This window comes from Ursus americanus, chromosome 32 (genome assembly GCF_024610735.1).
Source record: "Ursus americanus isolate L20-20 chromosome 32, mUrsAme1.1.p, whole genome shotgun sequence".
NCBI classification, from domain to species: Eukaryota; Metazoa; Chordata; class Mammalia; order Carnivora; family Ursidae; genus Ursus; species Ursus americanus.
This window is the reverse complement of record NC_142158.1, coordinates 35,267,015-35,289,874: the sequence shown is the minus strand read 5'-3', so window position 1 is coordinate 35,289,874 and position 22,860 is coordinate 35,267,015.

Sequence of the window (22,860 nt, the reverse complement as noted above, 5' to 3'; positions counted from 1 at the left end):
CTCCTGCTCACCAGCGCCCTAACCTTGGCCCACCCCTCCGCTCGCTGCAGAGCTGGTGGATCGGGACTGCTGGCTTCCTGGGGGCTAACCCTATCCCTAGGTCGCCCCCGAGGGGCCCCTCCCAAGTGGCCTGGCACCGCATGCCAGGGATTGGGGACCCCCAAGTCCCAGCGCCGGATGCACCCTGCCGCCCCACCGCCACATGGGGCGCTAGGGGCGTCGCCAGTCCTTCAGGGCGACAGAACGGGCAGGACCCTCCGAGCCACCTGCGACCTTTGAAGGCACCCCGAGCCAAAGCCAAAATGCTCTGGGCCACGCTCCCGCTCGCCAGCTACCTCACCTCGACCCACACCTCCCTCACCTCACATGGGCGGAACAAGCCTGCCAGCCTCCTGGGGGCTAACCCTAACCCTAGTTCGGCCCCCGAGGGGCCCGTCCCAAGGGGCCTGGCGCCTCAACGCCGGATATTAGGGACCCCTGAGCCCCAGCGCCGGACTCACCCTGCTGCCCCGCCACCACCCGGGCCGCTAGGGGTGCCGCTGGTCATTCAGGGCGGGAGAACAGTCAGGGCCCTCCGAGCCCACGGCGACCTTCGAAGGCCCCCCCATCCAAAATGCTTGAGCCTACGGTCCCGCTCCTCAGTGCCCTCACCTAGGCCCGCCCCTCTGCTCACCGCAGAGCCGGCAGATGAGGCCTGCCCTCCTCCTGGGGGCTACCCATAACCCTAGGTTGTCCCCTGAGGGACCCTCCAAAGGGGACTGGCACCGCAATGCCTGGGATTGGGGACCCCCGAGCCCCAGCGCTGGACTCACCGTGCTGCCCCCACCACCACCCGGGCCGCTAGGAGCACCGTCGGTCATTCAGGGAGGGAGAACGGGCAGATCCCTCTGAGACCCTGGCGACCTTCGAAGGCCCCCCATGCCAAAACGCTTGGGCCCACGCTCCCGATCTCCAGTGCCCTCACCTCGGCCCACCACTCCACTCACCGCACAGCTGGCAGATCGGGCCTGCCTGCCTCCTTTGGGCTAACCCTACCCTAGGTCGGCCCCCAAGGGACCACTCCCAAGTGCCCGGCGCCGCCACGTGGGGGATTGGGGAACCCAAGCCCTGACTGCGGTCTCACCCTGCCCCTGCGCCACCACCCGGGCTGCTACGGGCGCCCCCGGTCATTCAGGGTGGCAGAACTGGCAGGGCCCTCCAAGCCCCCGGCGACCTTCGAAGGCCCCCGCGCCAAAACGCTTGGGCCCACGCTCTTGCTCGCCAGGGCCCTCACCTCGGTCCGCCCCTCCACTCGCTGCACAGCCGGCGGATAGGGCCTGCTGGCGTCCTGGGGGTTAACCCTAACCCTAGGTCGGCACCCAAGGAGCCCCTCCCAAGGGGCCTGGCGCAGCAACCCCAGGGATTGGGGACCCCTGAGCCCCAAGGCTGGACTCAACATGCTGACCTGCCGCCACCCGGGCCGCTAGGGGAGCTGCCGGTCATTCAGGGAGGGAGAACGGGCAGGGCCCTCCAAGCCCCTGGCGACCTTCGAAGGACCCCCGTGTCAAAACGCCTGGGCCCACGCTCCCGCTCACCAGCGGCCTCACCTCCACCCACCCCTCCACTCGCTGCATAGCTGGCCGATCGGGCCTGCCAGCCTCCTGGGCCCTAACCCTAACCATAGGTCGGCCCCGGAGGTACCCGCCCAAGGGACCTGGAGCCGCAACGCCAGGGATTGCGGAACCCCAAGCCCCAGCGCCGGACTCACCCGGCCGCCTTGCCACCACCCGCGACGCTAGAGGCACCGCCGGTCATTCAGTTCGGGAGAACCGGCAGGGCCCTCCGAGACCCCGGTGACATTCGAAGGCCCCCCGCGCCAAAACGCCTGTGCCCACGCTCCCGCTTGCCAGCCCCCTCACCTCGGCCCGCCCATCCACTCTCCATACAGCCATCGGATCAGGCCTGTCGGCCCCCTGGGGGCTAACCCTAACCCTAGGTCTGCCCCCAAGTGGCCCCTCCCATTGGGCCTGGCGCCACAATGCTGGGGATTGGGGACCCCTAGCCCCAGCGCTGGACTCACCCTGCCGCCCTCCCGCCCCCCGGGCCGCTAGTGGTGCCGCCGGTCATTCAGGGCGGGAGAACGGGAAGGGCCCTCCGAACCCCTGATGACCTTCGAAGGCCCCTCACGCCAAAACGCTTGGGCCCACATTCTTGCTCTCAAGCGCCCTCACCTGGGCCCACGCCTCCGCTTGCCGCACAGCTGGCGGATCGGGCCTGCTGGCCTCCTGTGGGCTAACAATAACCCTTGGTCGGCCCCCGAGGGGCCCATCCCAAGGGCCCTGGCTCCGCAACCCCTGGGATTGCTGACCCCCGAGCCCCAGCGCCGGAATCACCCTGCCGCCCCACCGCCACCCGGGCCGCTAGTGGCACCGCCGGTCATTCAGGGTGGGAGAACGGGCGGGCCTTCTGAGCCCCCGGGGACTTTCGAAGGCCCCCCACGCCAAAATGCTTGGACCAATGCTGCCGCTCGCCAACGCCCACACCTCGGCCCGCCCCTCCCCTCTCCAAACAGCCGGCAGATCGTGCCTGCCGGCCTCCTAGGGGCTAACCCTAACCATAGGTCGGCCCCCTAGGGGCATATCCCAAGGGGCCTGGCTCCGCAACGCAGGGGATTGGGGACCCCCGAGCCCCAGTGCTGGACTCACCCTGTCACCCCCGCTGCTACCTGGGCTTCTAGGGGGGCTGCCTGTCATTCAGGGAGGGAGAAGGGGCAGGACCCTCTGAGCCCCTGGCGACCTTCAAAGGCCCCTCGCGCCAAAACTTTGGGCCAACGTTACCACTTGCCAACGCCCTCATCTCAACCCGCCCCTCCGCTCTCCGCACAGCCGGCAGATCGGGCCTACTGGCCTCCTGGGGGTAACACTAACCTTAGGTCGGCACCCGAGGGGGCCCTCCCAAGGGGCCTGGGGCCGCAATGCTGGGGATTGGTGACCCCCAAGCCACAGCGCCGGACTCACTTTGCCACTACACCACCACCGGGGCCGCTAGGGGCGCCTATGGTCATTTAGGGCGGGAGGACGGGCAAGGCCCTCCAAGCCTCCGTCATCCTTCCAACACCCACCGCGCCAAATCGCTTGGGCTACGCTCCTGCTCTCCAGCGCCCTCACCTCAGAACGCCCCTCCACTCTTCGCACAACTGGCAGATCTGGCCTGCCGGCCTTCTGGTGGCTAACATAAACCTTAGGTCGGCCCCCAAGGGGTCCCTCCTAAGGGGCGTGGCGCCGCCACGCCGGGGATTGGGGAACCCCGAGCCCCAGCTCCGGACTCACCCTGCCGCCCCGTCGCCACCCTGGCTTCTAGGGGCGCCGCCGGTCATTCAGGGCGGGGGAATGGGCAGGACCCTCTGAGCCCCTGGTGACCATCGAAGGTCCCCCGCGCCAAAACGCTTGGGCCCACGCCCCGCTCGCCAGCGCCCTCACCTCGGGCCACCCCTCTGCTCACCGCACAGCCAGCGGATCGGGCCTGCCGGCCTCCTGGGGGCTAACCCTAACCCTAGGTCTGCTCACGAGGGCCCCCTCCCAAAGGGCCAGGCGCCGCCACGCCGGGGTTTGGGGACCCCCGAGCCCCAGCGCCGGACTCACCCTGCCGCCCCACTGTGACCCGGCCTGCCAGGGGTCCCGCCGCTCATTCAGGGCGGGAGAACGGGCAGGGCCCTCCGAGTCCCCAGAGACTTTCGAAGGCCAGCCATGCCAAAACGCTTGGGCCCACGCTCCCCCTCGCCAGCACCCTCACCTGGCCTGCCCCTCCGCTCACCGCACAGCTGGTAGATCAGGCCTGCCAGCCTCTTTTTGGCTAACCCTAACCCTAGGTCCGACCCCGAGGGACCCCTCCCAAGGGACCTGGCACCGCCAGGCCGGGGATTGGGGATACCAGAGCCCCAGCTCCGGACTCACCCTGCCGGACAGCTGCTACCCGGGCCGCTAGGGGTGCCGCCGGTCATTCAGGGCGGGACAACGAGTAGGGCCCTCTGAGCCCCGATGACTTTCGGAGGCCTCCTGCACCAAAACGCTTGGGCCCACGCTCCTGCTCGCCAGTGCCCTCATCTCGGCCCACCCCTCTGCTTGTTGCAGAGCAGGCGCATCGTGACTGGGGGCTAACTCTAACCCAAGCTGGGTCCCAGAGGGGCCCCTCCCAAGGAACTGGCGCCGCAATGCCGGGGATTGGGGAACCCGAGCCCCAGCACCGGACTCACCCTGCCACCCCTCTGCAACCTGGGCCGCTAGCTGCGCTGTTGGGCATTCAGCGCGGTAGAATGGGAAGGGCGCTCTGAACCCCCAGCGACTTTCGAATGCCCCCCACGCCAAAACACTTGGGCCCACACTGCCGCTCGACAGCGCCCTCACCCCGGCCTGCCCCTCTGCTTGCCACACAGCCGGCAGATTGGGCCTGCCGGCCTCCTGGGGGCTAACAGTAATACTTGGTCGGCCCTCTAGAACCCTTCCCAACGGGCCTGGAGCCCCAACGCCGAGTATTGGGGACCCCCGTGCCTCAGCGCCTGACTTACTGTGCCGCCCCAGCGCAACCCGTGCCACTACGGGCACCGGCGGTCATTCAGGGCAGGAGAACAGGCAGGGCCTTCCTAGGCCCCAGCGACTTTCGAAGGCCCCCCACGCCAAAAGCCTGGGCCCACACCCCCGCACGCCAATGCCCTCACCTCGGCACACCGCTCCACTCGCAGCACAGCCAGCAGATGAGGCCTGCCAGCTTCCTGGGGGCTAACCCTAAACCTAGGTCGGCCCCCAATGGGCCCCTCCCAAGGAGCCTGGAGCTGAAAGGTCTGGTATTGGGGACCCCCGAGCCACAGCACCAGACTCACCCGGCCACCCCACCACAACCCGGGCCGCTAGGGGCGCCGCCGGTTATTCAGGGCGGGAGAACGGGCAGCGCCCTCCGAGGCCCCGGCATCTTTTGAAGGCCCCCCATGCCAAAACATTTGGGCCCACGCTCCCACTCCCCAGCACCCCCACCTCAGCCCGCCCCTCCACTCGCCGCACAGCCGGCGGATCGGGCCTGCCAGCCGCCTGGGGCTAACCATAACCCTAGGTCAGTCCTTGAGGGGCCCATCCCAAGGGGCCTGGAGCAGCAACGCCTGGGATTGGGAACCCCCAAGCTCCAGCACCGGACTCACCCGGCCTCCCCACCACCACCTGGGGTGCTAGGGGTGCCGCCGGTTATTCAGGGCGGTAGAACGTCAGGGCCCTCCGAGACTTCGACAACCTTCGAAACCCCACTTGGCAAAATGCTTGGAGCCATGCTCCCTCTCGCCAGCGGCCTCACCTCAGCCCGCTCCACCGTATGCCGCACAGCCTGCAGATCGGGCCTGCCGGCCTCCTGGGGCTAACCCTAAACCCAGGTCCCCCCCGAGGGGCCCCTCTCAAGGGGCCTAGCGCCACAACGCCGGGGATTGAGGACCCCTGAGCCCCTGCGCCGAACTCACCCTGCCGTCCCGCTGCCACCCGGGCTGCTAGGGGCGCCGCCGGTCATTCAGGGCGGGAGAACAGGCAGGGGCTTCCAAGCCCCGGTGACATTCGGAGGCCCCCCACAGCAAAAAGCTTGGGCCCACGCTCCCGCTCGGCAGTGCCCTCACTCATCCCGCCCCTCCGCTCGCCGCACAGCTGGCGGATTGGGCCTACCAGCCTCCTGGGGGCTAACCCTAAGCCTAGGTCGGCCCCCGAGGGGCCCATCCCAAGGGGCCTGGAGCCGCAACACTGGGGATTGGGGAACCCCGAGCCCCAGCCCGAACTCACCCGGCTGCCCCGCCACTACCCGGGACGCTAGGGGCGCCAAAGGTCATTCAGGGTGGGAGAATGGGCAGGGACCTCCGAGCCATCGACGACCTTCGAAGGCCCCTTCGACAAAACGCTTGAGCCCAAGCTCCTGATCGCCAGCCCCCTTACCTCAGCCCGCCGTTCCACTTGCCACACAGCCAGCAGATCGGGACTGCCGGCAACCTGGGGGCTAACCCTAACCCTAGGTCGGCCCCCGTGGGGCCGCTCCCAAGGGGCCTCGGACCACAATGCCAGGGATGGGGTACCCCTGAGCCCCAGCGCCGGACTCAACTTGCCGCCACCTGGCCACCCAGTCTGCGAGGGGCGCAGCGCGTCATTCAGGGTGGGAGAACGGGCAGGGCCCTCCCAGCCTTCTGCGAACTTCGAAGCCCCCCACGCCAAAATGCATGGGCCCACGCTCCTTCTCGCCAGTGCCCTCATCTCGGCCTGCCACTCCGCTCACTGCAGAGCAGGTGGATCGGGCCTGCAGGCCTCCTGGGGGCAAACTCTAACCCTAAGTTGGCCACTGAGGGGCCCCTCCGAAGGGGCCTGGCGCCACAACGCCTGGGATTGGGGACCCCCGAGCCCCAGCGCCGGACTCACCCTGCCACCCTACCACAACCCAAGCTGCTAGGGGCGCCGCCGGTCATTCAGGGTGGAAGAACGGGAAGGGCTTTTCGAGCCCCCAGTGACTTTCGAAGGCCCCCCATGCCCAAACGCTTGGGCCCATGCTCCCGCTCGCCAGCGCCCACACCTCGGCCTGCCCCTCCGCTCGCTGCACAGCCAGTGGATCGGGCCTCTGGTCTCCTGGGGGCTAAACCTAAACCTAGGTCGGCCCCCAAGGGGCTCGTCCAATGGGGCCTGGCGCCACGTCTCTGATTGCTGAACCCTGAGCCACAGCGCCGGACTCACCGTGCCGCCCTGCCGACACCCGGGCCGCTAGCGGTGCCCCCGGTCATTCAGGGCGTGAGAATGGGCAGGGCCCTCCAAGCCCCAGGCGACCTTCAAAGACACCTCCGCCAAAACACTTCAGCCCACGCTCCCGCACGCCAGGGCCCTCACCTCGGCCCGCCCCTCCACTCGCCGCACAACTGGCGGATCGGGCCTGCCGGCCTCCTGGGGGCTAATCCTAACCCTAGGTCAGCCCCCGAGGAGCCCATCCCAAGGGGCCTAAAGCTGCAACGCTGGGGATTGGGGACCCCTGAGCCCCAGTGTCAGACTCACCCTGCCGGACCTCCACCACCCAGGCCACTATGGGCACCACTGGTCACTCAGGGCGGGAGAATGGGCAGGATCCTCCGAGCCCCCGGCGACTTTCGAGGGTCCCCCGCACCAAAACGCTTGGGCCCACGCTCACGCTCTCCAGCACCCTCACATTGGCACGTCACTCTGTTCGCCGCACAGCCGGCAGAACAGGCCTGCCGGACTCATGGGTGCTAACCCTAACCCAAGGTCGGCCCCCGAGGGGCCCATCCTAAGGGGCCTATCACAGCAATGCCTGGAATTGGGGACCCCCGAGCCCCAGTGCCAGACTCACCCTGCCGCCCTGCTGCCATCCGGGCCACTAGGGGCGCCGCCGGGCATTCAGGGCTGGAGAATGGGCATGGCGTTCTGAGCCCCCGACGACTTTCGGAGGCCCCCCACACCAAAATGCTTGAGGCCACGCTCCCGCTCGCCAGCGCCCTCACCTAAGCCCGCCCGACCGCTCGTCGCACAGCTGGTGGATCGGGCCTACCGGCCTCCTGGGGGCTAACCCTAAGCCTAGGTCAGCCCCCGAGGGGCCCCTCCCAAGGGGCCTGGCGCCACAACGCCGGCGATTGGGGACCCCAGAGCCCCAGCGTTGGACTCAACCTGCCGCCCCGCTGCCACCCGGGCCAGTAGGGGCGTCACCGGTCATTCAGGGCGGAGGAACGTGAAGGGCCCTCCGAGCCACCGGAGACCTTCGAAGGCCCCCCGAGCCAAAACGCTTGGGCCCACACTCCCGCTAGTCAGTGCCCTCACTTCGGCCCGCCCCTCTGCTCACCGCACAGCTGGTAGATCGGGTCTGCCGGCCTCCTGGGGGCTAACCCTAACCCTAGGTCGGTCCCTAACCCTAGGTCGGCCCCCGAGGGGCTCGTGCGATGGGGCCTGGCACCACAACTTGTCTGATTGCTGACCCCTGACCCGCAGCACCGGATTCACATTGCCACCCCGCCAACACGCAGGCCACTAGCAGCACCGCTGATCATTCAGGGTGTGAGAACGGGCAGGGCCCTCTAAGCCCCGGGCGACCTTCAAAGGCACCCCACACCAAAACGCTTGGGCCCACGCTCCCACTCGCCTGTGCCCTCACCTCAGCCTGCCCCTTCGCTCGCTGCACAGATGGCGGATCGGGGCTGCCGGTCTCCAGGGGGCTAACCCTAACCCTAGGTTGGCCCCCGAGGAGCCCCTCCCAAGGCGCCTGGCCTTTCAACGCAGGGATTGGGGACCCCCGAGCCCAAGCTCCGAACACACCGTGCCGCCCCGCCGCCACCCCGGCCCACTGGGGGCGCCGCCGGTCATTCAGGGCGGGAGAACGGGCAGGGCCCTCTAGGACCCCGGAGACCTCCAAAGGCCCTCCCCGCCAAAACGGTTGGGCCCACGCTCCTGCTCGTCCACGCCCTTACCTCGGCCTGCCCCCCCTCTCGATGCACAGCCAGCGGATAAGGCCTCCCGGCATCCTGGGGTCTCACACTAACCCTAGGTCAGGACCGAGGGGCCCCTCCCAAGGGGCCTCGAGCCTCAATGCCGGGGAATGGGGACCCACGAGCCCCAGAGCCTGACTCACCATGCCGGACTGCCGCCACCCGGGCCGCTATGGGCGCCGCCGAACACTCAGGGCGGGAGAACGTGCAGGGCCCTCCACCCCCCGGTGACCTTTGAAGGCCCCCCGCAACAAAACGCTTGAGCCCACGCTCCCGCTCACCAGCGCCCTCACCTCGGGCCGCCCCTCTTCTCGCGGAACAGCCGGGGGATCGGGCCTGCCGGCCTCCTGGGGGCTAACCCAAACCCTTAGTCGGCCACCAACCGTCTCCTCCCAAGGGGCCTGGTGCTGCAACGCCTGGGACTGGGGGCCCCTGAGTCCCAGCGCCGGACTCACCCTGCCGCTGTGCCACCACCCCAGCTGCTAGGGGCACTCCCGGTCATTCAGGTAGGGAGAACGGGCAGGGCCCTCTGCGCTGCCGGTGACCTTTGAAGGCCCCCTGCACCAAAACGCTTGGTCCCACGCTCCTGCTCGCCAGCGCCCTCACCTCGGCCCGCCTCTCTGCTCGCTGCTCAGCTGGTGAATCAGGTCTGACGGCCTCCTGGGGGCTAACACTAACCCTAGCCCGGCCCTCGAGGTGCCCCTCCCAACGGGCCTGGCGCTGCAATGCCAGGGATTGGGGACCCCCGAGCCCCAGCGCTGGACACAACCTGCCACCCCGCCGCCACCCGGGCCGCTAGGGGCGCCGCCGGTCATTCAGCGCGGGAGAACGGGCAGGGCCCTCTGACACCCTGGCGACTTTCGAAGTCTCCCCACGCCAAAACGCCTGGGCTCACGCTCCCGCTCGCCAGCGCCCTCCCATTGGCGTGCCCCTCCGCTCGCCGCAGAGCCGGCAGATAGGGCCTGCCAGCATATTTGGGGCTAAACCTAACCATATCTCCGCCCCCGAGGGGCCCTTCCCAAGGGGCCTGGGGCTGCAACGCCGGAGATTGGGAAACCCCGATCCCCAGCGCCGGACTCACCCTGCCGTCCCAGGGCCACGCGAGCCGCAAGGGGCGCCACCGATCATTCAGGTCGGGAGAACAGGTAGGTCCCTCCGAGCCCCCGGCGACATTCGAAGGCCCCCCGCACCAAAACGCTTGGGTCCACGCTCCCGTTCGCCAGCGCCTCACCTCGGCCCGCCCCTCCACTCACTGCACAGCTGGTGGATCAGGCCTGCCAGCATTTTTTGGCTAACCCTAACCCTAGGTCAGCCCCCGAGGGGCACTTCCCAAGGGGCCTGGCGCCGCCACGCCGGGGATTGGGACCCCTCAGCCCCAGCGCCAGACTCATACTGCTGCCCTGATGCCACCAGAGCTGCTAGGGGTGCCACCAGTCATTCAGGGCAGGAGAATGGGCAGGGCCCTTGGAGCCTCCTGTGAACTTCAAAGGACCCCGCGCCAAAACGCTTGCACCCACGCTCCTGCTCGCCAGCGCCCTCATCTCGGCCCACCCCTCCGCTCATTGCAGAGTGGACGGATCAGGCCTGCCGGCCTCCTGGGGGCAAACTCTAACCCTAGATCGGCCACCGAGGGGCCTCTCCCAAGGGGCATGGCACTGTGACGCCAGGGATTGGGGACCACCGAGCCCCAGCGCCAGACTCACCCTGCCGCCCCAGCACCACCCAGGCTGCTAGGGGCACTGCCGGTCATTCAGGGCGGGAGAGCGGGCAGGGCCCTCTGTGCTCCTGGTGACCTTCAAAGGCCCCCCGCACCAAAATGCTTGGGCCCACGCTCCCGCTCACCAAGGCCCTCACCTCGGCCTGCCCCTCCACTCGCTGCACAGCTGGTGGATCGGGCCTGCCGGCCTCCTAGGGGCTAAGCCTAACCCTAGGCCAGCCTTCGAGGGGCCCCTCCCAAAAGGCCTGGCGCCGCAATGCCAGGGATTGGGGACCCCGAGCCCCAGCGCCGGACACAACCTACCACCCCGCCGCCACCCGGGCCGCTAGGGGCGCCGACGGTCATTCAGGGCGGGAGAATAGGCAGGGCCTTCCTAGACCCCAGCGAATTTCGAAGGCCCCCCGCGCCAAAACGCTTGGTTCCATGCTCCCACTCGCCAGCGCCCTCACCTCGGCCTGCCCCTCCACTCGCCGCACAGCTGGCGGATCGGGCCTGCCGGCCTCCCGGGAACTAACCCTAACCCTAGTTCGGCCCCTAAGGGTCCCTCCCTAGGGGCCTGCCTTGCAACGCCAGGGATTGAAGATCCCGTGCACCAGCGCTGGACTCACCTTGTCGCCCAGACGCCACCTGGGCCGCTAGGGGCGCCGACGGTCATTCAGGGCGGGAGAATAGGCAGGGCCTCCTAGACCCCGCGGAACTTCGAAGGCCCCGCGCCAATACGCTTGGTCCCACGCTCCCGCTCACCAGCGCCCTCACCTCGGCCCGCCCCTCCACTCGCCGTACAGCTGGCGGATCGGGCCTGCCAGCCTCCTAGGGGCTAAACCTAACCCTAGGCCAGCCCTCAAGGGGCCCCTCCCAATGGGCCTGGTGCCGCAAAGCCAGGGATTGGGGACCCCCAAGCCCCAGCGCCGGAGTCACCTGTCACCCCACTGCTACCTGGGACACTAGGGGCGCCGCTGGTCATTCAGGGAGTGAGAAGGGGCAGAGCCCTCTTAGCCCCCGGCGACCTTCAAAGGCCACTCGCGCCAAAACGCTTGGGCCCACGTTCCAGCTCACCAGCGCCCTCATCTGGGCCCGCCCCTCTGCTCGCCGCACAGCTGGCAGATAGGGCCTGCCGGCCTCCTGGGGGCTAAACCTAACCCTAGGTCCGTCCCCAAGGGGCCCCTCCCAAGGGCCCTGGCGCCGCAAAGCCGGGGATTAGGGACCCCCGAGAACCATTGCCGGACTCACCCTGCCGCCCCGCCACCACTCGGTCGGCTAGGGGAGCCATCAGTCATTCAGGGCCGGAGAACAGGCAGGGCCCTCTGAGCCCCCAGCGACTTTCGAAGGCCCCCCACGCCAAAATGCTTGGGCCCATGCTCCCACTCGCCAGTGCCCTCACCTCGACCTGCCCCTCCGCTAGACACACAGCCGGCGGATCGGGCCTGCCGGCCTCCTGGGGACTATCCCTACCCCTAGTTCGGCCCACTAGGGGCCCTTCCCAAGGGGCCTGGCGCCGCAATGCTGGGGATTGGGAACCCCCGGTCCCCATTGCCAGACTCACCCTACTGCCCCGCTGCCACCCGGGCTGGTAGGGGCGCCGCCGGTCATTCTCGGTGGCAGAATGGTCATGGACCTCCAAGCCCCTGGCAGCCATCAAAGGCCGTCCACGCCAAAACGCTTGGGCCCATGCTCCTGCTCGCCAGAGCCCTCACCTCGGCCCGCCCCTCTGCTCGATGCACAGCTGGCAGATAGGGCCTGCCGGCCTCCTGGGGGGCTAACCCTAACCCTAGTTCGGTCCCCAAAGGGCCCCTCCCAAGGGGCCTGGCGCTGCAACGCCGGGGATTGGGGACCCCCGTGCCCCAGCGTCAGACTCACCCTGCCGCCCCGCCTCCACCTGGGCTGCTAGGGGTGCCGCCAGATATTCAAGGCTGGAAAATGGGCAGGGCCCTTCAAGCCCCCGGCGACCTTCAAAGGGCCCCCACGACAAAACGCTTGAGCCCAGGCTCCAGCTCGCCAGTGCCCTCAACTTGGCCCACGCCTCCGCTCACCAGATAGCCGGCTGATTGGGCCCGCCGGCCTTCTGGTGGCTAAACCTAACCCTAGGTCGGCCCCTGAGCGGCCCCTCCGATGGGGCCTGGTGCCACAACGCCTGGGATTGCTGACCCTAAGCCCCATCGCAGGACTCACCGTGACGCCCCGCCACCACCCGGGCTGCTAGGAGCACCCTCAGTCATTCAGGGCGTGAGAACAGGCAGGGCCCTCCGAGCCATCGACAACCTTCGAAGTCCCCCTTCGACAAAACGCTTGGGCCCATGCTCCCGCTCGCCAGAGCACTCACCTCAGCCCGCCCCTCCGCTTGCTCCACAGGTGGGGACCAGGCCTGCTGGCCTCCTGGGGGCTAACCCTAACCCTAGGTCAGCCCCCAAATGGCACATCCCATGGGGCCTGGCGCTGCAACGCTGGGGATTGGGGACCCCCGAGCCCCAACGCTGGACTCAACCTGCCACCCTGCCGCCACCGGGGCTGCTAGAGGCGCCGCTGGTCATTCAGCGCGGGAGAACGGGCAGGGCACTCTGAGGCCCTGGTGAAATTTCAAGGCCCCCCACGCCAAAACGCTTGGGCCCACGCTCCCGATCGCTAGCGCCCTCACTTCGGCCTGCCCCTCTGCTGGCCGCACAGCCAGCGGATCGGGCCTGCCGGCCTACTGGGGGCTAAGCCTAACCATAGGTCGGCCCAGGAGGGGCCCATCCCAAGGGTCCTGGCGCCACAACGCCAGAGATTGGGGACCTCCGAGCCCCAGCGCCGGATTCACCTGGCCGCCCGCTGCAACAGGGGCGGTTAGGGGCGCCCCCGGTCATTTAGGGCGGGAGATTGGGCAGGGCCCTCCAAGCCCCCAGCGACTTTCAAAGGCCCCCCACGCCAAATGCTTGGGCCCACGCTCCTGATCGCCAGCGCCCCCACCTCGGCCCGCTCCTCCGCTCGCCACACAGCTGGCGGATGGGGCCTGCCGGCTTCCTGGGGCTAAACATAACTCTAGGTCAGTCCCGGAGGGGCCCATCCCAAGGGGCCTGGAGCAGAAACGCCGGGGATTGGGGACCCCTGAGCCCCAGCGCCAGACTTAGCAGGCCGCCCGCCGCAACAGGGGCCGCTAAGGGTGCCCCCGGTCATTTAGGGTGGGAGAACGGGCAGGGCCCTCCGAGTCCCTGGTGACTACGAAGGCCATCCGCGCCAAAACACTTGGGCCAACACTCTCGCTCGCCAGCGCCCTCACCTCGGCACACCACTTCGCTCACCGCACAGTGGGCGGATTGGGGCTGCCGGCCTCCTGGGGGTTAAACCTAACCCAAGCCTGGCCCCAGAGGTGCCCCTCTCAAGGGGCCTGGCGCTACAATGCCGGGTTTTGGGGACCCCCGAGCCCCAGCCCTGGTCTCACCCTGCCCCCGCGCTGCAAGCCGGGCTGGTAGGGGCGCCCCCAGTCATTCAGGGCGGCAGAACGGGCAGGGCCCTCCAAGCTCCCAGGGACTTCGAAGGCCCCCCACGCCAAAACACTTGGGCCCACGCTCCTGCTCTCCAGCGCCCTCACGTTGGTCCGCCCCACCGCTCATCACACAGCCGGCGGATAGGGCCTGCCGGCATCCTGTGGGTTAACCCTAACCCTAGGTTGGCCCCCAAGGGGCCCCTCCCAAGGGGCCTGGTGCAGCAACCCCAGGGATTGGGGACCCCCTAACCACAAGGCCGGACTCACCATGCCAACCCGCCGCCACCCAGGCCACTAGGGTAGCCTCCAGTCATTCAGGGAGGGCGAACGGGCAGGGCCCTCCAAGCCCTTGGCGACCTTAGAAGGCCAAAACGCCAGGGCCCATGCTCCTGCTCGCCAGCAGACTCACCTCCACCCGCCCCTCTGCTCGCCACATACCTGGAGGTTCAGGCCTGCCCGCCTACTGGGGGTAAACCCTAATCATAGGTCGGCCCCCAAGGGGCCCCTCCTAAGGCGCCTGGCGCCACAACGCTGGGGATTGGGGACCCCCAGCCCCAGCACCAGACTCACCCCACCGCCTAGCCGACACCCGGGCAGCTTGGGGCACCACCGGTCATTCAGGATGGGAGAAAGGGCAGGGCCCTCCGAGCCCCAGGCTACCTTCGAAGGACCCACGCGCAAAAACGCCTGGGCCTACACTCCCGCTCGCCAGCGGCCTCACCTCCGCCTGCCCCTCCGCTCACCACACAGCTGGCGGATCGGGCCTGCCAGCCTCCTCGGGGCCTACCCTAACCCTAGCTCGGCACCTGAGGGGCCCCTCCCGAGGGGCCTGGCGCCACAACGCTGAGGATTGGGGACCCCCGAGCCCCAGCCCTGGACTCTCCCTGCCGCCCCACCACCAGCCAGTTCGCTAGGGGTGCCGCCGGTCATTCAGGGCCGGAGAACTTGCTGGGCCCTCGGAGCCCCCAGTGACCTTTGAAGGCACCCCGCGCCGAAACGCTTGTGCCGACGCTCCCACTCGCCAGCACCCTCACCTCGACCCGCCACTCCGCTTGCTGCACAGCCGGCAGATCGGGCCCTCCCGCCTCCTTTGGGCTAACACTAACCCTAGGTCAGCCCCCAAGGGACCCTTCCTAAGTGCCTGGCGCCGCCATGCCGCGGATTAGGGACACCCAAGCCCCAGCTCTGGAATCACCCTGCCGCTTTGCTGCAACCCGGCCCGCTAGGGGCGCCGTCCTCGTTCAGGGCAGGAGATCAGGAAGGCCCTCCGAGCCCCTGGCGAACTTCAAAGTCCCCCCACACCAAAACGCTAGGGCCCACGCTCCCACTCGCCAGCACCCTCACCTCAGCCCACCCCTCCGCTCACCGCACACCCGGCCGATTGGACTTGCCAGCCTCCTGGGGGCTAATCATAAACTTAGGTCGGCCCCCGAGGAGCCCATAGCAAGGAGCCTGGCACCGCCACGCCGGGGATTGGGGACCCTTGAGCCCCAGTGCCAGACTTACCCTGCCACCCCGCTGCCACCTGGGCTGATAGGGCGCCACCGGTTATTTAGGGTGGGAGAAGAGGCAGGGCCCTCCGAGCCCCCAGCGACCTTTGAAGGCCCCCTGCGCCAAAACACTTCGGCCCACGCTCCTGCTCGCCAACGCCCTGATTTCGGCCCACCACTCCTCTCACCGCACAGCCGGGGTACCAGGCCTGCCGGACTCCTTTGAGCTAACACTAACCCTAGGTCAGCCCCTGAGGGACACCACCCAAGTGCCTGGCGCCGTCACGCAGGGGATTGGGGACCCCCGAGCCCCAGCTGTGGCCTCACCCTGCCGCCATGCCTCCACCAGGTCCACTAGGGGCACCGCCGGTCATTCAGTACGAGAGCATGTGCAGGGCCCTCCGAGCCCCTGGCGACCTTCAAATGCCCCCTGCACCAAAACGCTTGGGCCCACAATCCTGCTCGCCAGCGCCCTCACCTCGGCCCGCCCCTCCGCTCGCCACACAGCTGGAGGATCGCGCCTTCCGGCCCCCTGGGTGCTAAACCTAAACCTAGGTCGGCCCCCGAGGGGCCCCTCCCAAGGTGCCTGGCGCCGCCTCACCTGGGATTAGGGTCCCCCGAGCCCCATCGCCAGACTCACCCTGCCGCCCCGCCGCCACCCCGGGCCACTAGAGGCGCTGCTGGTCATTGAGGGCGGGAGAATGGGCAGGGCCTTCTGAAACACCGGCGACATTCGAAGGCCCCCTGCGCCAAAACGCTTGGACCCTCGCTCACGCTCACCAGCGCCCTCACCTCGGCCCACCCCACTGCTAGCCGCACAGCCTGCAGATCGGGCCTGCTGGCCTCCTGGGGCTAACCCTGACCCTAGGTAGGCCCCCGAGGGGCCCATCCCAAGGGGCCTGGCATTGCCACGCTAGGGATTGGGGACGCCTGAGCCCCAGCGCTGGACTCACACAGCTGCCCCACCATACCCGGGGCACTAGGGGAGCTGCCAGTCATTCAGGGCATTAGAACGTGCAGGGACTTCCGAGCCCCCGGTGACCTTCGAAGGCCCCCCGTGCCAAAACGCTTGGGCTCACGCTTCCGCTCGCCAGTGCCCTCACCTCGGACCCCCTCTGCATGCCACACAACCGGTGAATCGGGCCTGCCGTCCTCCTTGGAGCTAACCCCAAACCCTATGTCGGCCCCCGAGGGGCCCCTCCCAAGGGGTCTGGTGCCACCACGCCACGGCTTGGGGACCCCTGAGCACCAGTGCCAGACTCACCCTGTTTCCCCGTTGTGACCCAGCCCGCTAGGGGCGCCGTCCTCATTCAGGGCGGGAGAACGGGCAGGACACTCTGAGCCCCCGGTGACCTTTGAAGGCCCGCCGCGAAAAAGTGCTTGGGCTCACGCTCCAACTCGCCAGCACCCTCCTCTTGGCCAGCCCCTCCTCTTGGCGCACAGCTGGCGAATGAGGCCTACCGACCTCCTGGGGACTAACCCTAACCCTAGGTCAGCTCACGAGGGGCCCCTCCCAAGGGGCCGGGCTCCGCCACACCTGGGATTGGGGACCCCCGAGCCCTAGCTCCGGACTCACCCTGCCGTCCCGCCGCCACCCGGGCCGCTAGGGCGACGCTGGACATTCAGGGCAGGAGAACTTGCTGGGCCCTCCGAACCCCCAGTGAGCTTCGAAGACCCCCTGTGCCAAAACGCTTGGGCCCACGTTCCCGCTTGCCAGCGCATTTACGTCGGCCCGACCCTCCGCTCGCCGCACAGCCGGCAGCTCGGGCCTGCCGGCCTCCTTTGTGCTAATCCTAACCCTAGGTCGGACTCCAAGGGACCACTCCCAAGTGCCTGGTGCCGCCACGCCAGGGATTGGGGACCCCCGAGCCCTAGCTCCAGACTCACCGTGCTGCCCCGCCGCCACCTGGGCTGCTACGGGCGCCGCCGGTCATTCAGGGTGTCAGAAAGGGCGGGGACCTCCGAGCCCCCGACAACATTTGAAGGCCCACCATGCCAAAACGCTTCAGCCCATGCTCCCGCTCTCCAGTGCCCTCACCTCGGCCCGCCCCACCGATCACTGCACAGCCGGCCGATCGGGACTGCCGGCCTCCTAGGGGCTATAGCTAACCCCAGGTCGGCCCACGAGGGGCTCCTCCCAAGGGGCCTGGCACAGCCATGCTGGGGATTGGGGTCCCCCAAGCACCATTGCCAGACTCACTCTGCCTCCCCTCCATGACCCGGCCCGCTAGGGGCACTGTCCTCATTCAGGGCGGGAGAACGGGCAGGACACCATTGCGGCCCGCACCCTGCCACTCCTCACCACCCGGCCCGTTAGGGGCGCCGTCCTCATTCAGGGCATTAGAATGGGCAAGGCCTCCCAAGCCCCCGGCGACCTTCGAAGTTCCCCTGCGCCAAAACGCTTGGGCCCACACTCCCGCTCGCCATTGCCCTCACCTTGGCCCGCCCCACTGATCGCTGCACAGCCAGCAGATTGGGCCTGCCGTCCTCCTGGGGGCTAACCCTAACCCTAGGTTGGCCCCAGAGGGGCCCCTCGCAAGGGGCCTGGCGTCGCTTCGCCGGGGATTGGGGACGCCCGAGCCCCAGCGCCAGACTCACCCTGCCACCCCGCCACCACCCGGGCCACTAGGGGTGTCGCCGGTGATTCAGGGCGGAGAACGGGCAGGGCCCTTCCGAGCCCCAGGCGACTTTCGAATGCCCCCTTGCCAAAACGCTTGGGCCCACGCTCTCGCTCGCCAGCACCCTAACCTCGGTCCGCCACTCCCCTCACCGCACAGCTGGTGTATCAGGCCTGCCGGCCTCCTTTGAGCTAACACTAACTCTAGGTCAGCCAATGAGGGACCCCTCCCAAGTGCCTGGAGCTGCCACGCCGGGGATTGGGGACCCCTGAGCCCCAGCTCCGGATTCACCCTGCCGCTCTGCCGCCACTGTGGCCTCTAGGGGCATTGCCAGTCATTCAGGGCGGGAGAACGGGCAGGGCCTTCCAAGCCCCCGGCGAACATCGAAAGCCTCCCGCGCCAAAACGCTTGGGCCAATGCTCCTGCTCGCCAGCGCATTCACGTCGGCCCGCACCTCCGCTCGCTGCACATCCGGTGGATCGGGCCTGCCGGCCTCCTGGGGGCTTAACCTAACCCTAAGTTGGCCCACGAGGGGCCCCTCCCAAGGGGCCTGGTGCCACCACGCTGGGGATTGGGGTCCCCTGAGCCCCATCGCTGGACTCACCCTGCCGCCCCGCCGCCACCCGGGCCGCTAGGGGCGCCGCCGGTCATTCGGGGCGTTATAACGGGCAGGGCCCTCTGAGCCCCCAGAGACCTTCAAAGGTCCCCCGCGCCAAAACACTTGGGCCCACGGTCCCGCTCATCAGCGCCCTCACCTCGCCCACCCCTCCGCAAGACACACAACCGGCGAATCGGGCCTGCCGTCAACCTGGGAGCTAACCCCAAACCCAACGGCGGGCCTGAGGGCCACTCCCAAGGGGCCTGGCGATGCCACGCCCGGGCTTGGGGACCCCCGAGCACCAGCGCCAGACTCACCCTATTGCCCGCTAGGGGCACCTTTCTCATTCAGGGCGGGAGAACGGGCAGGGCCCTCTGAGTCCCCAGCGACTTTGAAGGCCTGCTGCACCAAAACGCTTGGGCCCACGGTCCCGCGTGCCAGAGCACTCACCTCAGCCCGCCCCCCTTCTCGCCTCACAGCCAGCGGATCGGGCCTACCTGCCTCCTGGGGATTAACCCTAACCCAAAGGGTTAGCCCCAAGGATGCCGGCAGGCCCGATCCACCAGCTATGCGGCGAGTGGAGGGGCGGGCTGAGGTGAGGGCGCTGGCGAGAGGGAGTGTGGGCCCAAGTGGTTAGGGCGCGGGGGGCCTTCGAAGGTCACTGGTGGCTCAGAGGGCCCAGCCCATTCTCCCGCCCTGAATGACCGGCGTTTCCCCTAGTCGACTGGGTGGTGGCCAGGCGGCAGGGTGACGCCGGTGCTGGGGCTCAGAGGTCCCCAATCTCCGGCGTTGCGGCACAAGGCCCCTGGCGAGGGGCCGGTCTGGGGCCAACCTAGGGTTCAGGTTAGCTCCAGGAGGCCGGCAGGCCCAATCTGCCGGCTGTGGGGTGAGCGGAGGGGTGGGACAACATGAGGGTGCTGGTGAGCGGGAGCGTGGGCCCAAGCCTTTTGGTGCGGGGGGCCTTCAAATGTCACCGGGGCCTCGGAGGGCCCTGCCAGTTCTCCCGCCCTGAATGACCGGCGGTGCCCCTAGCGGTTTGGGTGGCAGCGGGGCGGCAGGGTGACTCATGCGCTGGGGCTCGGGGGTTCCCAATCCCCGGCGTTGCAGCGGCAGGCCCCTTGGGAGGGGCCTCTCGGGGGCCGACATAGGGTAACGGTTAGCCCCCAGGAGGCCAGGAGGCCCGATCCGCCAGCTGTGTGGTGAGCAGAGTGGCGGGTCGAGGTGAGGGCGCTGGATTTCGGGAGAGTGGGCACAAATGTTTTGGCATGGGGCGCTTTCGAACGTCCTGGGGGAATCGGAGGGCCCTGCCCGTTCTCCCACACTGAATAACCGGCGGCACCCCTAGCGGCCTGGGTGGCGGCGAGGCAGCAGGGTGAGTTCGGCACTGGGGCTCGGGGGTCCCCAATCCCCGGCGTTGTGGCACCAGGCCATATGGGAGGTGCCCTTCGTGGGCCGACCTAGGTTTAGGGTTAGCCCCCAGGAGGCCGGCAGCCCCGATTGGCCACCTGTGCAAGGAGCAGAGCAGCAGGCCGAGGTGAGCGTGCTGGCGAGCGGGAGCGTGGGACCAAGTGTTTTGGTGTGGGAGGCCTTCGAAAGTTGCCAGGAGCTCTGAAGGCCCTGCTTGTTCTCCCGCCCTGAATGACCAGCGACGCCCCTAGCAGCACAGGTGGCTGCGGGATGGAGGGTTAGTCCGGCGCTGGGGCTTGGGGGTCCACGTCCCTGACGTTGCGGCGCCAGGCCCCTTGGGAGGGTCCCATAGCAGGCCTACCTTGGGTTACGGTTAGCCCCCAGGAGGCCGGGTGGGCCGATTCGCCAGCTGTGCGTCAAGTGGAGCGACGGCCCGAGGTGAAGGCGCTGGGGAGCAGGAGCGTGGGCCCAAGATTTTGGCGCGGGGGGCCTTCAAAATTAGCCGTTATCTCAGAGGGCCCTGCCCATTCTCCTGCCCTGAGGGCCCTGCCCATTCTCCCGCCCTGAATGACCGGCGGCACCCCTAGCTTCCTGGGTGGCAAAGGGGTGTCAGGTTGAGTCCTGCACTGGGGCTCGGGGGTCCCCAATCCCCGGCGTTGTGGGGCCAAGCCCCTTGGGAGGGGCCCCTCGGGCACAGCCTAGGGTTATTGTTAGACCCCAGGAGGCCTGCGGCCTGATCCGCCGGCTGTGCGGCGAGCGGTTTGGTGGACAGGGGTGAAGTCGCTCATGTGCGGAAGCATGGGCACAAGCGTTTTGGTGTGGGGGGCCTTCGAAGGTTGCCGGGGTTCAGAGGTCAGTGCCCGTTCTCCCGCCCTGAATGACCGGCGACCCCCCTAGGGGCCCAGATGGTGGCGGGGCGGCAGGGTGAGTTTGGCGCTGGGGCTTGGGGGTCCCCAATCCCCAGCATTCCGGCGCTAGGCCCCTTTGGAGGGGCCCCTCGGGGTCCGGCTAGGGTTAGGGTTAGCCCCCAGGAGGCGGGCAGGCCTGACTTGCCAGCTGTGCGGCGAGCGGAGGTGCAGGACGAGGTGAGGGCGCTGGGGAGCGGGAGCGTGGGCCCAAGCATTTTGCCACGGTGTGCCTTCGAAGGTTGCCAGGGGCTCGGAGGGCCCTGCCTGTTCTCCTGCCCTGAATGAACGGTGGCGCCCCTAGTGCCCCGGGTGGTGGCGTGGCGGCAGGGTGAGTCTGCCGCTGGGGCTCAGGGGTCCCCAATCCCCAGCATTGTGGCGCCAGGCCCCTGGGAGTGGCCCCTTGGGGGCTGACCTAGGATTATGGTTAGCCCCGAGGAGGCCGGCAGGCCCGATCAGCCAGTTGTGCGGCGAGTGGAGGGGCGGGCCGAGGTGAGGGCACTGGGGAGCCGGAGCATGGGTGCAAGCGTTTTGGCGCGGGGAGCCTTCGAATGTCGCCTGGGCTCGGAGGGCTGTGCCTGTTCTCCTGCCCTGAATGACCTGCGGGGCCCCTAGCGGCGGGGGTTGTGGCGGGGTGGCAGGGTGAGTCCGGCGCGGGGGCTTGTGGGTCCCCAATCCCCAGTTTTGAGGCGTAAGTCCCCTTGGGGGCCGACCTAGGGTTAGGGTTAGCCCCCAGGAGGCCGGCAGGCCCGATCCGCGAGCTGTGCGTTGAGTGGAGGGGCAGGCCGAGGAGAGTGCGCTGGCAAGCGGGAATGTGGGCGAAAGCATTTTGGTGCAGGGGGCTTTCAAATGTCTCCTGGGCCTCGAACAGCCCTGCCGGTCCTGCCCTGAATGACCGGCGGCGCCCTTAGCGTCCCGGGTGGCAGCGGGGCAGTGGGATGAGTCCGGTGCTGGAGCTCGGGGGCCCCAATCCCCGGCGTTGTGGAGCTAGGCCCCTTGGGAGGGACCCATGGGAGGCCGACCTAGGGTTAGTGTTAGCCCCCAGGAGGCCGGCAGGCCCGATGTGCCAGCTGTGCGACGAGCGGAGGGGCGGGTCGAGGTGAGGGCGCTGGCGAGCGGGACCATGGGCCCAAGCGTATTGGCGCGGGGAGCCTTCGAAGGACGGCGGGGGCTCAGAGGGACCTGCCTGGTCTCCCTCCCTGAATGACGGCGGCGCCCCTAGCAGCCCGGGTGGTGGCAGGGCAGCAGGGTGAGTCCCGCGCTGGGAATCGGGGGTCCACAATCCCCGGCGTTGCGGCACCAGACGTCTTGGGAGGGGCCCCTTGGGGGCCGACCTAGGGTTAGTGTTTGCCCCCAGGAGGCCAGCAGGCCCGATCCGCTGGCTGTGTGGCTAGCAGAGTGGCAGGCCGAGGTAAGGGCACTGGTGAGCGGGAGCGTGGGCCCAAGCAGTTTGGCGAACGGGGCCTTCGACTGTCGCCGGGGGCTCGGAAGGCCCTGTCCTTTCTCCCGCCCTGAATGATCGGCGGCGCCCCTAGCGGCCCAGGTGGCAACGGGGGCGGCAGGGTGAGTCTGGTGCTGGGGCTCGGGGGTCCCCAGTCCCAGCGTTGCGGCACCAGGCCCCTTGCGAGGGGCCCCACGGGGGCCGACCTAGGGTTAGGGATAGCCCCAAGGAGACCGGCAGGTCCAATCTGCTGGCTGTGCGGCGAACGGAGTGGCGGTCCGAGGTGAGGGTGCTGGCGAGCGGTGGCGTGGGCCCAAGCTTTTTGGAGCGGGGGCTCGGAGGGCCCTGCCCATTCTCCCTCCCTGAATGACCAGCAGCACCCTGAGTGGCCCGGGTGGCGGCGGGGCAGCAGGGTGAGTCCGGCGCTGGGTATCAGGGGTCCACAATCCCCGGCGTTGTGGCGCCAGACGTCTTGGGAGGGTCCCCTCGGGGGCCGACCTAGGGTTAGTGTTAGCCCCCAGGAGGCCGGGAGGTGCGATCCTCCAGCTGTGTGTCAAGCGGAGGGGTGGGCCGAATTGAGCGCACTGGCAAGCGGGAACATGGGCACAAGCGTTTTGGTGCAGGGAGCCTTCGAATGTCCCCTGGGGCTCAGAGGTCCCTGCCAGTTCTCCCGCCCTGAATGACCGGCGGCGCCCCTAGCGGCCCGGGTGGCGGCGGGGGGGCAGGGTGCATCCGGAGCTGGGGCTCGGGGGAC